Genomic DNA, 15,952 nt, shown 5'->3' on the forward strand with positions numbered 1-15,952 from the left:
TATCAGGCACGTCTGACTTCATAATTTCATGAGGAAAAAGAATATTTTCAAATATGAGATCACGATGTCGACCATAATCTTTCGCTTTATCTTCATCAAAATCGAACTCGAGAATTTCTCCGTCAGTTTTCTCTCACAATGATAATGGGACAAAACCTTTGAATACAGAATCAACTGAGACATGTTAACACTGCAGGTAAGAATTGCATAGTTCTACTCAACAAAACTCTTTTGAACACACGTGTTTATTTCACGATAAAAGATTTGCATGAGTACAAACAGAGACAAAAAATCCCTAATTAAGACTCCACACAAAACAATAACATGACCCAAAAGAACTTTGTATAGAGACTCTTAAATAGGTGAACTGTTTTAAACACAACTCATCTTCTTTGTTAAGATACCTGTCTCAATCAGTAAATGTTGAACGTTGTGCAGGATGGAATAGAAAACATCCAACTTTTTCGATATGATTATAGTGTTGGCATAGTGTTTATTCAAATTCTGTACTAGCCCATCTAAACTTTCCGTGCTTTTGCAATTCGGTCGAGTAGAACTTTATAGCAGATGAAATCATTTGGACTTACAAGGAGAAAAACAATCTTTGCCTTGCCTTCTCTTGTAAACAACTGTTTCAGTTTTACAATGTTCCGCCTGGGACTGTTATACACTACCATGCAAATGTTTTTATAAACTTTACAGACAATTTTTTTTAATTTAGTAAAAATTGGTAAACATATTTTGCATTGTTTGTCTGACAGTTTTTTTTATCATAATGCTTTTATATTGTCTATCTAGTCGATACGGTTAATGATGATCTATCAATCCTCAAACTGCAACATTTTTTGGAACATTTTTTTTGTTAATTGAGACCATGTTTTCAGCGAATAACATATTTTGGAAGGGATTATTCATATAATAAAATATTTTGGTAAATCTTTCGCGAAATGATTTTATTTATGAATTGTGAGTATACTGTCAGTTTTCTGCTGGTATCCACCTTAGTTACAGCATTTCAAACTACATAAGTACATCGATTTTGGAGATTAACAAGACAATTACAACAGAACTATAACTTTGTCTTGTGGAATTGACACTTCTATGTCACCTGAGACGAAATCTCAAGTGACCTATTGTGATCGCCTGTCCGGCGTTGTGAGTCGTCTATGTATCGTAAATAGTTCACAGCTTCGACTTCTTCCCAAAATCCCAGATGCCCAGATACATGCTATTTGACCAGTATCATGCTAGGATGAGGGCCAACATCGTTTGCTCTAATGAATGACAAGACAATTACAACAGAACTATAACTTAAAACGCAATGTACCCAGCATGAACTAATATAAAATGATTACATACTATATAACAATATACCACAAAATTAGACAATGACTCGATGCTCGCTCTTCTTATTCTTTAATTAGATAACCACCTTAATCTTCTACCTGCTTCTTATCTATATTTATAACTGATATGTTGTGATTTGGTCAAAGAGGGGTTTGAACATGGGTTCTGAGTCTTTCTAATATGCATTCTAACACAATTCGTTTGCAACGGGTGTTTTGATTGGATGTTGACTATGTTTTGATATACAATAGAACCATGATCAATCGTGTTAAGCCCCGCCCATTGCTCTTAAATTCTTATAAGCATTGCATCCTTTCCATGTGACTCCCGTTTTCCAACTACAGAATCATTTCTTTGACAGTGACCAGGTAGGGTATATTTTCCTCTTATATCTCCGAGAAAATACATCATATTGGTACGACGAATTTACTTCCTCATTAAGCCCAGCTTGACCTTGAGTCCAGAGGTTAAGATAGGATTTGTTTTCTCCAAATTAAAAGGAGTGAGATGGATATCGCTCATCTACCATATATCTAATCAGTATTGATTTTATGTTAATGTCAACTTCTGCATATCTATGTAATTTATGTACGTATGCATGTGTTTTTGTGTAGTTTGAGCTGTTCATTCCTTTAAAATCCATCACAGACTTCCGGTGAATGTTGATGCCTAAATTTCAATTAAATCATTGTTTTACCTTGATATACATAACGTTGAATGCTGAGCATTATATGTCTCACTGCTGCTAATTTCTCTTTGTTAATTACTTAACAGATATCAACGCAATTATTGAAAGGAACTAATGAACATCTTTTGACCGAACAAGATAACAAAATACGCGAAGATCATCAAATTACACATCCGTTCGTATTTGAACTTTCGCATTCGCGTGGCCCGATTTGACTGAATCCAAGGCACACACGTTTATTGTATTTTGAACTTGAAATGACAAGTATTACACAAATATTGTACAAATATTTTTTTCAACTAATAATGCGCCTTTCTATTAAAACATTTGTTCATTGTAAGTCTGTTTTCAAGAGAAGTAGTTTTAATATGTGGCGTTTGTGTGCAATATCCCCTCCCCCCCAAAAAGGTCTTGTCTGAACCGAGTCTTAGTGTATCATATGAGCATTTTTGATGATTCAAATGACTTCATATATATCATATTTCTACGGAAGCGTATTAGGGCCACTATAAAATTTTTTAAATCGTACGTACGATTTACTAATTCGTACGTACGGATTACTAATTCGTACGTACGATTTACTAATTCTTACGTACGTATTACTAATTCGTACGTACGATTTACTAATCCGTACGTACGATTTACTAATTCGTACGTACGGATTACTAATTCGTACGTACGATTTAATAATTCCAGAGACATATATAGAGAGATAAGTAACATCGCTATTTATTCGTGACCACTCAAAGCATATCCCTTATCGAGAGCGTCTTGTCCCATCAAACACACGCGAGCACAGGTAAATCGGGCTTAGCGCATGTGTGTATCGATGTACTGGAACTTATTCAACATGTTCTAGGTAATCCGCCATTACGTCAGACCAAATCGTCGTCAATTTTCAATACACACAAAAAGCACATGGTTTTATTTAGGCCACTACAAAAGTTACTACATTATCCAAAAACTATCATACTTATGGTATATGGTCTTGTTTATTATGCACATTGTTGTCATTTATCCGTATTTTCGAAAACCCCATCTTCCCTGTGGTGTGCTTGACTTTCATACTCAAAATACGAACACTTTGACAGAAATGTGATATATTCCATATTGATGACACTTCTGCACTTTGCTATTAATGCAATTAAAGCACACCATTGGATCTTGGTGATGATTTCAAATAGAAATTATCCATAATTGTGTGTCTGGTTTTCAAGTTTTTTCCATTATGGCATTAGGAGAAGACTGGACAGAGCGACTGCAAAGGATTGTGGGAAGGTCAGGGGCCACCACGTAGACATAAGGGCAAATAGAGAGCTGCCAATCTCTCTATATATGTCTCTGCTATTTCGTACGTACGAATTAGTAAATCGTACGTACGAATTAGTAATCCGTACGTACGAATTAGTAATCCGTACGTACGAATAAGTAAATCGTACGTACGATTTAATATTTGTTTTATATTGGCCCTAATACGCTGCCGTAGATTTCAAGGTAAAAAGTAATTGATATTCCTACATGTATATACGTATAGAGTAAAATCCAGAAAATGCGAATTTTGCGTGCTTAAGACACTTATGAGCAAATCGACATGGCTGATTTGTGGAATACATGTAATACAAACAGATGAGCTAATTATATTCTATTGAAATATGCATTATTCGTAAGATCTGTCGAAGTTTACAAACAGATTAAAAAACATAAGACAACAGCAAGCTCCGTGTGGTTAACTATGTAACATACTGACAATTGACCAAGTTACTTTTGTCAAGTTACACCAGAGCAGTGAGTTTTAGGCTTTTAAAATACTACTGGTTTGATGGCCTATAAAGCACTCTACACATGCTGATGGATCTACACTCAATTAAACAAAACCATCGTATTTGTTTTGATGAAAGACATTCATGGGTTTAAGGCAACACGAGTCACGCCCCTTTGACAGCAATAATATCGTCTAAGTTACACTTCATATATATAAACACACACACATGTATATATAATTGTCAAGTAGTAATAACGACAGTACAGACAAGTAAATTGTCGAATTTTCGAGGCAATCTGCCCCTTTATCAAGACACAGGTAAATTACAAACGATCACATATAGACATACAACATGGAACAGTTACACAAATATAGTAGGTATAAACGACAATAAAAAATATCGCTATGTTGTGAAAACGATCCCCTCGGCCGACAATGATATTCGCCGAAGGCCTATTGTAGTTAATTAGAAAAAATCTTAGGTTGTGTACAGATGGTAAAAGTAAACAAATAAATAATATAAATAAAAGGTTTAGGAACGATGTCTGCCTGTAGGTACGAGTTGTAATTAATAAGGTGATGTTGTACATTAGCTACTCGTAGGACCTCTTTCTAAGTTGTTTTATACACGGCTAAAGGGGCCATTATTGTCGTAACAGTGGCTTTATGCAAAATAATGTAAACTGAACAAAATACGGTGATATTGGGACAATACCGGTACACAGACAGACAACAAAATATACATCAACAAAAATAACGGATTGGAAACACCGGATCACATTATAGGTAGCCTAGATTATGATGCGTATCACATCGTGTGATATATAGGGTCTAGTAAGTAATAACGACGGTATATTTCCAATATAAGTACTGGATCCTATCAAACAAATGATCGTTGTATGCGTATTACTAGAAAAAGATAATTGTCAAAGTAGTAATAACAACAGTACAGATAAGTATATTGTCGAATTTTCGAGACAATCTGCCCCTTTATCAAGACACAGGTAAAATACAAACGATCACATATACACATACAACATGGAACAAGTATACACACATACACATATATATATATGTCAGTTGATTACGGCCATAGATAGCTCGAGGAGTCTAGGTCAAGCGTTACCAGGACCTCAGTTCAATCAAACTAATTACACGGGAAAAGATATTAATTCCAATTGTCATATACTACCATAGTGGCAAAGTTAGCCGTATAAATCTGACCTCGTGCAGCACCTCATGTGAGTGTAGTGCTGAACAGAAAAGTTAAAAAGTATTAAATCTAAAGTAGCTTGGTTTTGGTTTCAGTGGCCGAATGTCAAAGTTACCCTCATAAATCTGACCTCGACCGAGATAATGGGACACACACACAGACATAGACACACACATGTCATGGACGCCATAAACACGACATCCGATCTCACAAGGAAAGCAGAATAAACTTCAAACCAACAAACTAATGTGTCAAGCGTGTTTTGTGGCAATACAACAAAAGATAGGTGACATTGGTTTTATTTTTACCCTAAGTAGCTCTCAAAATGACAAAATAGTGATCCATTCTATTGTTTCAGGAATTCAATGTTGCCTAGGATACTATCTATGCTAGAACTTCAGGGGATTGCACAGGTCTTCAGACTATTTTCTTGGGAACCTTTATTACTCAAAACATGGACTAGGGCCATAGAAAAATATGCAAATTCCATAGATCCTGATATAGGAAAAGCAAAACCTTGCAGCTTTCCAACGAAGTAAAGGTCATCTTAGTTATTTCATTCAGGGAAAATAAAGAATACTTTTATGAGGGGACTTGTAAAGAGGGAGTGGACGAGAAAGATAGAACTAGCAGGTAGCCCTAATTCCTGTACAGTTAAACTGCTATATCAGAGACTAAGAGTTTTAGTAGACTCCGTAGCGGAGTTAATGATCAGACGAGCCTACAGAGCAAACGAAAAAGCACTGTCAATTTACAAGCTGTAAACGGAAAAGGTATACCAGTCGATGGAATTATTAGCATTTCATTCGCCATAGGCAGGATAGAATGTAAAAACACTTTCTTTATATAACAGAAGGAGTTAACATACCCTATGGCAATATTGGCTGATCAAACAAGGTGTAAGATTGTATTATGACTTAGGTTGCCTATGGGTAAAAAAACTTAACTGTTTTGTCTTCAAAAAATAATATCTAGGCAAATGTTTGTGGAAGGTAACAACTAACGAACCAACACGGTTTTCTGAAGTTTGTCCAATAGCTGATAGGAAAGTGTCATCTTAAACCAATTAACCTCTAATGAAATTATGTCATTAGATCAAACTTGTTCAGCAAGTAAAAATAATACTGTAAATCACTTATATTTCGCGTGGATTTTATTTTTGAGTTAATTCGCGAGGAGAGTCAAACGCGAATTCAAATCCCTCGCGAATATTTATATAAGAATAAGTGGCGTCCATTTTGAATCTACCGTAATCTTTAGTTGGTGAACAGACATCGCCGTTAAAGTAATGATAGATTATATACTTAAATATCATATTGTAATTTCATAACACAAAACACTACATATGAACGGGCGTGAAAGCTTTATTTACATTGAAAATAGCTCACTTCACTCTCCACATGGAAATATCGCCAATCTGTAACGTCATTTGCGAATTTAAAGTCATTTTGAGATCAGAATTCGCGAAATTATGTATTCGCGAATAAGTCGAATGAGGTGAGTTCGCGAAATAAAGTACTCGCAAAATATAAGTGATTTACCGTAGGCTCAGTTAACTTTCAATGAAAAAAAGAGTATCTTTGAGAAAAGGGACTCGGAAAACCTACTCGTTATGGCTATACTCGGTATAACTAATGTATCTAAAATCAGTTTATAGGCGCCACAATTTACTGAAATAGAAATTCTTGAAAAACTAAGGAAATCAAACTTTACTAAGGACCCAACTGATCAAAGAATTACAACCATTATAGGGTATGATAGCCATGGGGCTAATATGCTTCGGGGCGGTTATACTTATTATAGTAAATGGGGACCTACTTTCCACATAATAAGTTACAAGTAAAACAACGTTGTTAATAACCATAAAAATCTCATACCGTACAAAAACAACATTTTAAAGATAAAATGTCTGGTCGCGTTTTTGAACTGTGATGATATTGTTTATGTTGCGCATATATGATTTAACCAATTAAGTGATGTATTGAAAACGCTCAACTAACAACGATTCATGTAAGGCGTGAATGTGTCATAAATACATGGTTGTATATGTAAATGTATCTATATGCGTAGCCTACGTCCAATAAAACATCAGCAGTCGATATTACAACTATATTGCCGGACCAGTAAATACCTTGCCCTCCGTCAAATATATCGACAATGCATCAATAATATCGGGCAATATATATCGATATATGCTACATTGTCAATGTATGAACCGGCTAAAGTCTGATTCGGTTCGAAGACTATGAAGCGAAACGAGTAATAAGAACGTGAATGTAAACAAACAATGGCTAAGCTTACAATAAACTCACGTTGGGGCGAAAAATTATCAAAATCTATTCCAGTAACCTTTTTTGTATTGCAGATGAAAATATGATTAAAGATAGGATCAAATTATTATGTTATATTTCTTAAAAATTGTTATTAAAACATAGAAGAAAACACAACGATGAAAAGATGCACGGAGATGTCATGGTGGAAATACCTGATAGCATTGACTTTGATGAAACATTCGATATAGGAGATAATGATATACTTGCTTCAATTGAAATAGGATGCTTTGCATCGTCCATATGTACCGGTAACTTGCCTGAACTGGAGACAGCAGCAATGTCTGACCTACCACAACCGGAGACACCTGGTATGTCATACCCAAACTCTAAAGAAACAACAAGAAAATGGATTACATTCTGTGTTGATTCTTTATATGAACATACCAAGTAAATACAACAAACGTTTGACTATAAAAACATTATGAATACAATATGAAAACATCGTTTCACGTGCTAATTTCACACATTTCATCAGTGGGATATTGATATGCCAGAGAAATAGGCATTGTTTCATTTCCGTATATTGTTTTTTCGTTACAAACTTTTCACTTAAAATAAATTATTGTATTTGATGTTATTTGGTGCCTTTTTGTTTTGAGAAAATTGCGGGAAACTGAAGACGGACACGGTAAACGATGGCATGGTTCATTGGCGGGATCACCGGCTGTTCTATTAATTTTTCATCTTTTCGTAGCTATCAAAAGTTTAAATTCTCTAAAATAAGTATGAAGTTTATATATTTATTTAAAATCACCCTATTGTAAATATTTAAATTGAATGGATTTTTGTTAATGTTCATTGCGGCAATAGATAGCAGTATATATCTTCCGAGGTATGCTTACGCCGAAATAAAATCTCGTCAACCCCTATGTAAATCTACTGTAAGTCTACTGTAGGGCTATGGTGTCGTAAAAGGAAACTTTATGTGGTGCCTGTAGCACTGCATAAACATCAAAGTAAATTAAATTTTGCTTGTTTCTGTAAGCAAGCAGATAATTGTTTCGACAAGTCACTCTATTTTTTCTTTTTCCTCCTCAGACTAGAGTATGGAAACAATGGGACACCATGTAATAAAGGAGAGGTTGAAACAGACGCTTTGGTAGATTTTTTTACTGCAGTGCGAGATCAAAAGCTAAATGAACATCAAAGATAGGAAAGAACACAAAAAGGAAAACGCAACAGAGCTGTACCACAAAACACCCTTATCAATATACGGGGCGCTATTCACAGGCTATTAGCCGATTTAAAGTGGAATATTGACATCGTGAGAGAGAAAGAGTTCAAAACTGGCAGCGGCGTGCCAGCTAGATTATTGCAGGAACGAACAAAACTAGGTCAATCAAAACCAACTCAACACAAGTCTATAATAACACCCGATACTTTGTAAAAAAAAGAAAGGAAAAAAAAATCTCGGTCGCTAATCTCGTAATCCTTCGTCCATTTCGTGCGTCTGAAGGGGCCTCGAATTTTATCACCAATTACACATGAAGTCATTTGAATTCCCCAAAGATGACACTGCCGATGCGGTTAATTCAAAATTAAACCTGAAATTTGAGGCCTTGCAAAATGAGCTCGAAATTAGGGACCAAAGGATGAATGACCTAAGAAACAAAAAGGACGGTCTTAAAATGTATAGTAGGAGAAATGTTATGGCACTCATGAAATAGAGGATGAAAATACAAATAAGATTATTCTGAACAATATTATAAAATTTTAACCTATTGAAAGTAAACTAAATGTTGCCTGTTTCTGTAAGCAAGCAGATAATTGTTTCGACAAGTCACTCTATCTTTTCTTTTTCCTCCTCAGACTAGAGTATGGAAATAATGGGACACCATGTAATAAAGGAGAGGTTGACAGAGACGCTTTGGCAGATTCTTTTTTTTTTTGTTTTTTTTGTGTGTGTGTGTGTGTGTGAGACCAAAAGCTAAATGAACATCAAAGATTGGAAAGAACACCGAAAGAAAAGCGACACAGAGCTGTACTACAAAACACCCTTATCAATATACGGGGCTCTATTTACAGGCTATTAGTCGATTTAAAGTAGAATATTGACGTTGTGAGAGACAAAAAGTTTAAATCTGGCAGCGGTGTGTGACAGCTAATAATTTGAATTGGTCCAAAAGTTACTTATTATGTAAAAAAACAAAGATTTGTTTATTACATCTAGTCAATCATTCTCACAAAATATATAAGCAGGAGTGTCCAAAGGGTCAGTGCTTGGTCTTTTATTTGCTGACGAAACATCTATGTCTTGATCGTATGCAACCAACGGAGAAATTGAAACTTGTTTCAATTGATTTATTATGGAAAATTGGTCACAAACGGTTAATGGAACAAAATGCAGTTTTTTTTTTCAAATAGACGTAAAACTAGTTTGCCTGATATTGAATTTTAAATAACAGGAGAAGATAGAACTTGACTCATTACTGTAGTTCATGTTATTGCCCTGTTATGCTTAATTACGCTTCCGTTTCGGGTTACAGGACTATGAACCAAATTTAGTTTGAATACGAACCGGAGGTGAATGTGAACAAACAATGCAAGTCACACCTGACTCTCGTTTGGACGAGAAGTTATAGAAAATTTCGCGGTTTTATTTATGTCAGTTGAATTACCATATTGTTAGACATATCGAAATTTTGCTTTGTCAAAATAAGTTCAGCCTTTTCATCTAACGTGGTCCACATTAAATGGGCCTAATGATTATTGAAATGCCTATGCTGGGAGGAAGGATTACAACGTGTAATCAGATAAAAGATCTTGACTCGCATTTAGTCATTCCCGAAATACAAACACTTTACTGCATGCCGATTAGGCAGTGATGCATGAATAACACGCACGGGCAGACTATATAACATATATACACGAGACCTTTTGACACAGGAACATCGTTCTTTCGGAGAAAAGTTCGCCCAAACACGAAGTACATTGACCCGTTACACTGCATATCATCTTGGTATCGGAAATGTTGCATACAAGCCCAGGAACAATACGGATATATGGTTTCCCCTGTATAATGACGTTGTTATTCGTCCTGTTATATATGTACAGGGGAGATATTGGACCATTCATTAACAAAACGGCAAATATATGTTCAAAACTTACCAACATCCAAATTATTAAGAGCGCTTTTCGTAGGTATGTACACTTTTTGAACTACTTTATTGTCATTTTTTTTCTTTTTGCATTTTGTACAGGTATGCATATTAATTAAAAAGCGACAGCATCCACATGCTGATTGATTGACGCAATAACTGACATAAGGCGCCATGTAATTATATATTGATGTCGTCGTTGTGTGTTGCTTTTAGTTCTTATTTTCCATCGTTTTATTGATTTCGAGTGAAACCACTGTTTCATTTTGCCATGTCTTTAGTGTTATTGTTTCTTTGTTTCTGTACGCTCAGTAAGCCATATGACGTATTGCTGATTGGCTACATAAGAGGCGGAACTACGTTCACAGGAGAACTGCTTGGATTCAGAAATCAAAGCTTCTATCTATATGAGCCGTTACACATGCTGGGAGCATTTACATATTTCAAACAAGGATTGGAATGTAGTTTATTGGACGAGACTTGCGGGTTAGTTGCCTTATTTTAATCAATCTAATGAGCACTGCAATGAAATGTTAGTGTTTAGATTTGTATATGTATTTGTCAAGACGATATCCAAGACGCAAATTCCAGGTGGGTTTTTATCTATCATCTTTTCAGTAGATTTTAAAACAAATTATAACATTCTTTTTATTTAACAAGACCCATGAGTTTAAAAGTATTTAACTTAATTTAATTGGCACTTTTTGGCCTCGCCGATCAGTCTAGCGTGTGAGTCGGGACCAATATGTGCATACCATCGAGCTGTCATCCCATGCTGATAATGTTTACCAAATTATAATGAATCAAACAAATGATAGTCAAAAATGTGATTTCCCAATTTAAACTTTAGTAAACTTTATCCCATTCCCAAGGGAAACCATGAGACCTCAGGGTCATGAAATTTTGGTAAAGGACATTAAAACCTTTCTATCTGTGAAGGGTATTTGATTATACCATATCTGGGAGTTTAATTCACAATTTTGGTTAAACTTTGACCTATGGAAGCTTCCTGTCAAATTTACCATTTTTCGAGCGACTTTAACTGGACTTCATACTTCTTAAACACTTATTGTATCTTATTAATGATGAAATGATGATATAGCATAAGTAATACACGAGTCAATACCGTAGAATTTGTTTTGGATAAACTTATATATTGACGGGTTAAAATGATTTTGAGCTAAGTTATTGTTTATGAAAAAAATGATACACGGAGACATCTGAATTGGGTCACGTGGTGGTAGTGACTTGAGACAACCCATCGTTCTGTGAGTGGTGGCCATATGTATTTTAGTAGGACCTTATATTGTATTATGTTACTATTTTTAATGTTTATGAAATGGTTTTAGCATTTACAAAACACGAATGCGGACACTTTAAATGTACATAATTTAGGGAAATCGTAGATGCATGATAACGCCTGAAAATATTTTGCAACATTTTTGTTTTGTTTTGTTTTTTGTTTGTTTTTGTTTTTATCGAGACCAAATTGTTGACAAGTCTTTTGTTTTGTGTTCCACAGCAAACACAACAAGACTGATGACCAAATACTGGACATTATCCGAGGGATATACACATGTGACAATCGAAAATACCTGCCCCTTTTAAGTCCATGGCAAGTTGCTAAATCTATGGAACCTACAAGAATGATTAAGAATTGCAACAAACAAAATAGCAGGATTTGCTTAAGGAAATTTGTAAATCAGTGCTCAACTAATTTAACAATAGTTAGTAAAGTTCTTAGGACTAGTATCGGATTGGCATCAAAGCTTCTAGCCGAATTACCTCATCTGAAAATAGTTTATCTTTTGAGAGATCCAAGAGCTGTGATAAATTCAAGATATAAACTTTCTTGGGTCAAGACTGTGGCAGGTAGCGCACGGTCCCTATGTAACAAAATGAGAAATGATTATCAGGAATCCATGAAAACACAAAGAGATTACCCTGGGAGATTATATACAGTTTTTTACGAGGATCTGGCACAAAATCCTATAGAAACATTGAAAAAAATATACAACTTTGTAGGCTATCAAGTTACTGCAGAGGACAAACTTCTTCTGACCAAAAGGATTGCCTCCCCAACACAAGGGGATCCGGGCAGTACTCTTAGATATAATTCTACAAAAACTGCAAGGGCTTGGAGACAAAACATCCACCCAAGTGTCTTTGAACAAACCAACAAAGCGTGCTCTGATGTTTATCAGCTACTTGGGTATCCAGAATTGAAAACTGCGCTTGACCTGAAGAACGAAAAAATTCCTCTCAAACTTGATGAACACCTGGAAATGTAGCTGCAGTTTCCTCCTAGAAGGACGATAAGCAAGTCATTGTTACACGTGTTCAGAGTGTAAGGAATTCTACAAGTATAAGATGCCAAACCGATAATTATATGAACAGTTTTTAGCTTGTTCAAATTCGTAGTCTTCACCCCCAAGACAGCACCAATTTACTAATCTCACATCAACATTCAAATAATGGAATAGATTTTGGTTAAGGTTTGACTGTTGAATATATATATTAGCTAAAGAATGATACTTTTCACGTTTTGATACATTTTTTGCATGATGATATTTTCTTTGTCACCACTTCATTTACAGTTAGCGTCCAAGATATAGATTTAAATATTTTTGATTAGTTTTCAACAATCTTTTCAATTTCCCGATTTTAGACTATTAGTTAATATGTTAATCATTTTTTTCAGTCCTCTTTCTTTATAATCTTTACAAAATATTTCTCTCTTAATACGTTCAGGTTAAGATTTTTAAATGAAGTTTTAATAATGTCCAATGTCTGCATCATAACTGAGATTAGAGATGGTTTGGTTTGGTTTATTTTGTTTAACGTCCTATTAACAGCCAGGGTCATTTAAAGCTTACAACGCAAGTTAAAAAAACCTTTCATTTTGAGATAAAAAAAAAATCTTTATTTTCAGAAGAGGGTTGTCGGGTCAGGTGTGTTTACGATACTCAGCGCATATAGTTGCATGTTAAGCGTTCAATGTTAGAATGGGAACCGGTTTGACGGGTACTGCGCTTTTATGGTCACTGGTCCCCAGTCAAGCATCCAAGAAGACTTCAACTAAAATGTCTGCCTCTTGCATGGAAACGGTGACCGAAAGATATCTATTTATCACAGGAAACATTTCCAAACCATTTCAAAAATGATATGTCTTTTTTAGTTCAAAGTGAAACCTTTTAACTTGTGTTGTCAGGAATCGATAAGCATGAGAGATCGAAAAGGGTAAGTTAAGCCAATCACCGAGCAACACTTTAAAAAGGAGCCGCTGGAAAGGGGGAAAACGATGATGACTGCCCATGCCCAACAGCACCGAGGGTCACCGAAGGTTGCCAAAGGGATTCAGTCCTCAAGATAGACCCCTGTGTACCAGAGGATCCGGAAGCCACCTTTCCTTCCAACATATGCTGGGGATTAACCGTCAATGGTAATGTAAGCAGAAAACAAGGGAAATTATCAAGTTTGTACTTTTGGACGTTACAATAGTGAACCTTTACAAAATCATAGCAACGAGAAAACAGGAAGTTGACTCCAAGAACATATGCTGAGGAGCAGCCATCAATGCTAATGTAAGCAGGAAACAAAGGAAAATATCAAGGTCTTTCTTCAGAACCTTACAATAGTGAACCTCTACAAAATCATTTTAACGAGAAACTGGACTCCAAGTTAGGAAGATATCTATTGACCCACTTTCCATATAACAAGGGATAAGTAAAACGACATTGCTGATAACCATAGCAATCTCAGATTAAATGTCTTGTCGCGTTTTTTAACTGTGATAATATTGTTTATGTTGCACTGCATATATGATTTAACCAAACACGCTCAACTAACAACGATTCATGTAAGGCTTGAATGTGTCATAAATACATGGTTGTATATGTAAATGTATCTATATGCGTAGCCTACGTCCAATAAAACATCAGCAGTCGATATTACAACTATATTGCCGGACCAGTAAATACCTTGCCCTCCGTCAAATATATCGACAATGCATCAATAATATCGGGCAATATATATCGATATATGCTACATTGTCAATGTATGAACCGTCTAAAGTCTGATTCGGTTCGAAGACTATGAAGCGAAACGAGTAATAAGAACGTGAATGTAAACAAACAATGGCTAAGCTTACAATAAACTCACGTTGGGGCGAAAAATTATCAAAATCTATTCCAGTAACCTTTTTTGTATTGCAGATGAAAATATGATTAAAGATAGGATCAAATTATTATGTTATATTTCTTAAAAATTGTTATTAAAACATAGAAGAAAACACAACGATGAAAAGATGCACGGAGATGTCATGGTGGAAATACCTGATAGCATTGACCTTGATGAAACATTCGATATAGGAGATAATGATATACTTGCTTCAATTGAAATAGGATGCTTTGCATCGTCCATATTTACCGGTAACATGCCCGAACTGGAGACAGCAGCAATGTCTGACCTACCACAACCGGAGACACCTGGTATGTCATACCCAAACTCCAAAGAAACAACAAGAAAATGGATTACATTCTATGTTGATTCTTTATATGAACATACCAAGTAAATACAACAAACGTTTGACTATAAAAACATTAAGAATACAATATGAAAACATCGTTTCACGTGCTAATTTCACATATTTCATCAGTGGGATATTGATATGCCAGAGAAATAGGCATTGTTTCATTTCCGTAAATTGTTTTTTCGTTACAATCTTTTCACATAAAATAAATCTAATTTAATACGAATTATTGTATTTGATGTTATTTGGTGCCTTTTTGTTTTGAGAAAATTGCGGGAAACTGAAGACGGACACTGTAAACGATGGCATGGTTCATTGGCGGGATCTCCGGCTGTTCCATTAAGTTTTCATCTTTTCGTAGCTATCAAAAGTTAAAACTCTTTAAAATAAGTATGATGTTTATATTCTTATTTAAAATCACCCTATTGTAAATAAATCAATTGGATGGATTTTTTCATTGCGGCAATAGATAGCAGTACATATCTTCCGAGGTATAATAACGCCGAAATAAAATCTAGTCAACCCGTATGTAAATCTACTGTAAGTCTCCTGTAGGGCTATGGTGTCGTAAAAGGAAACTTTATGTGGTGCCTGTAGCACTGCATAAACATCAAAGTAAATTAAATTTTGCTTGTTTCTGTAAGCAAGCAGATAATTGTTTCGACAAGTCACTCTATTTTTTATTTTTCCTCCTCAGACTAGAGTATGGAAACAATGGGACACCATGTAATAAAGGAGAGGTTGAAACAGACGCTTTGGTAGATTTTTTTTACTGCAGTGCGAGACCAAAAGCTAAATGAACATCAAAGATAGGAAAGAACACAAAAAGGAAAACGAAACAGAGCTGTACCACAAAACACCCTTATCAATATACGGGGCGCTATTCACAGGCTATTAGCCGATTTAAAGTGGAATATTGACATCGTGAGAGAGAAAGAGTTCAAACTGGCAGCGGCGTGCCAGCTAGATTATTGCAGGAA

This window comes from Pecten maximus, chromosome 8 (assembly GCF_902652985.1).
Source record: "Pecten maximus chromosome 8, xPecMax1.1, whole genome shotgun sequence".
NCBI lineage: Eukaryota > Metazoa > Mollusca > Bivalvia > Pectinida > Pectinidae > Pecten > Pecten maximus.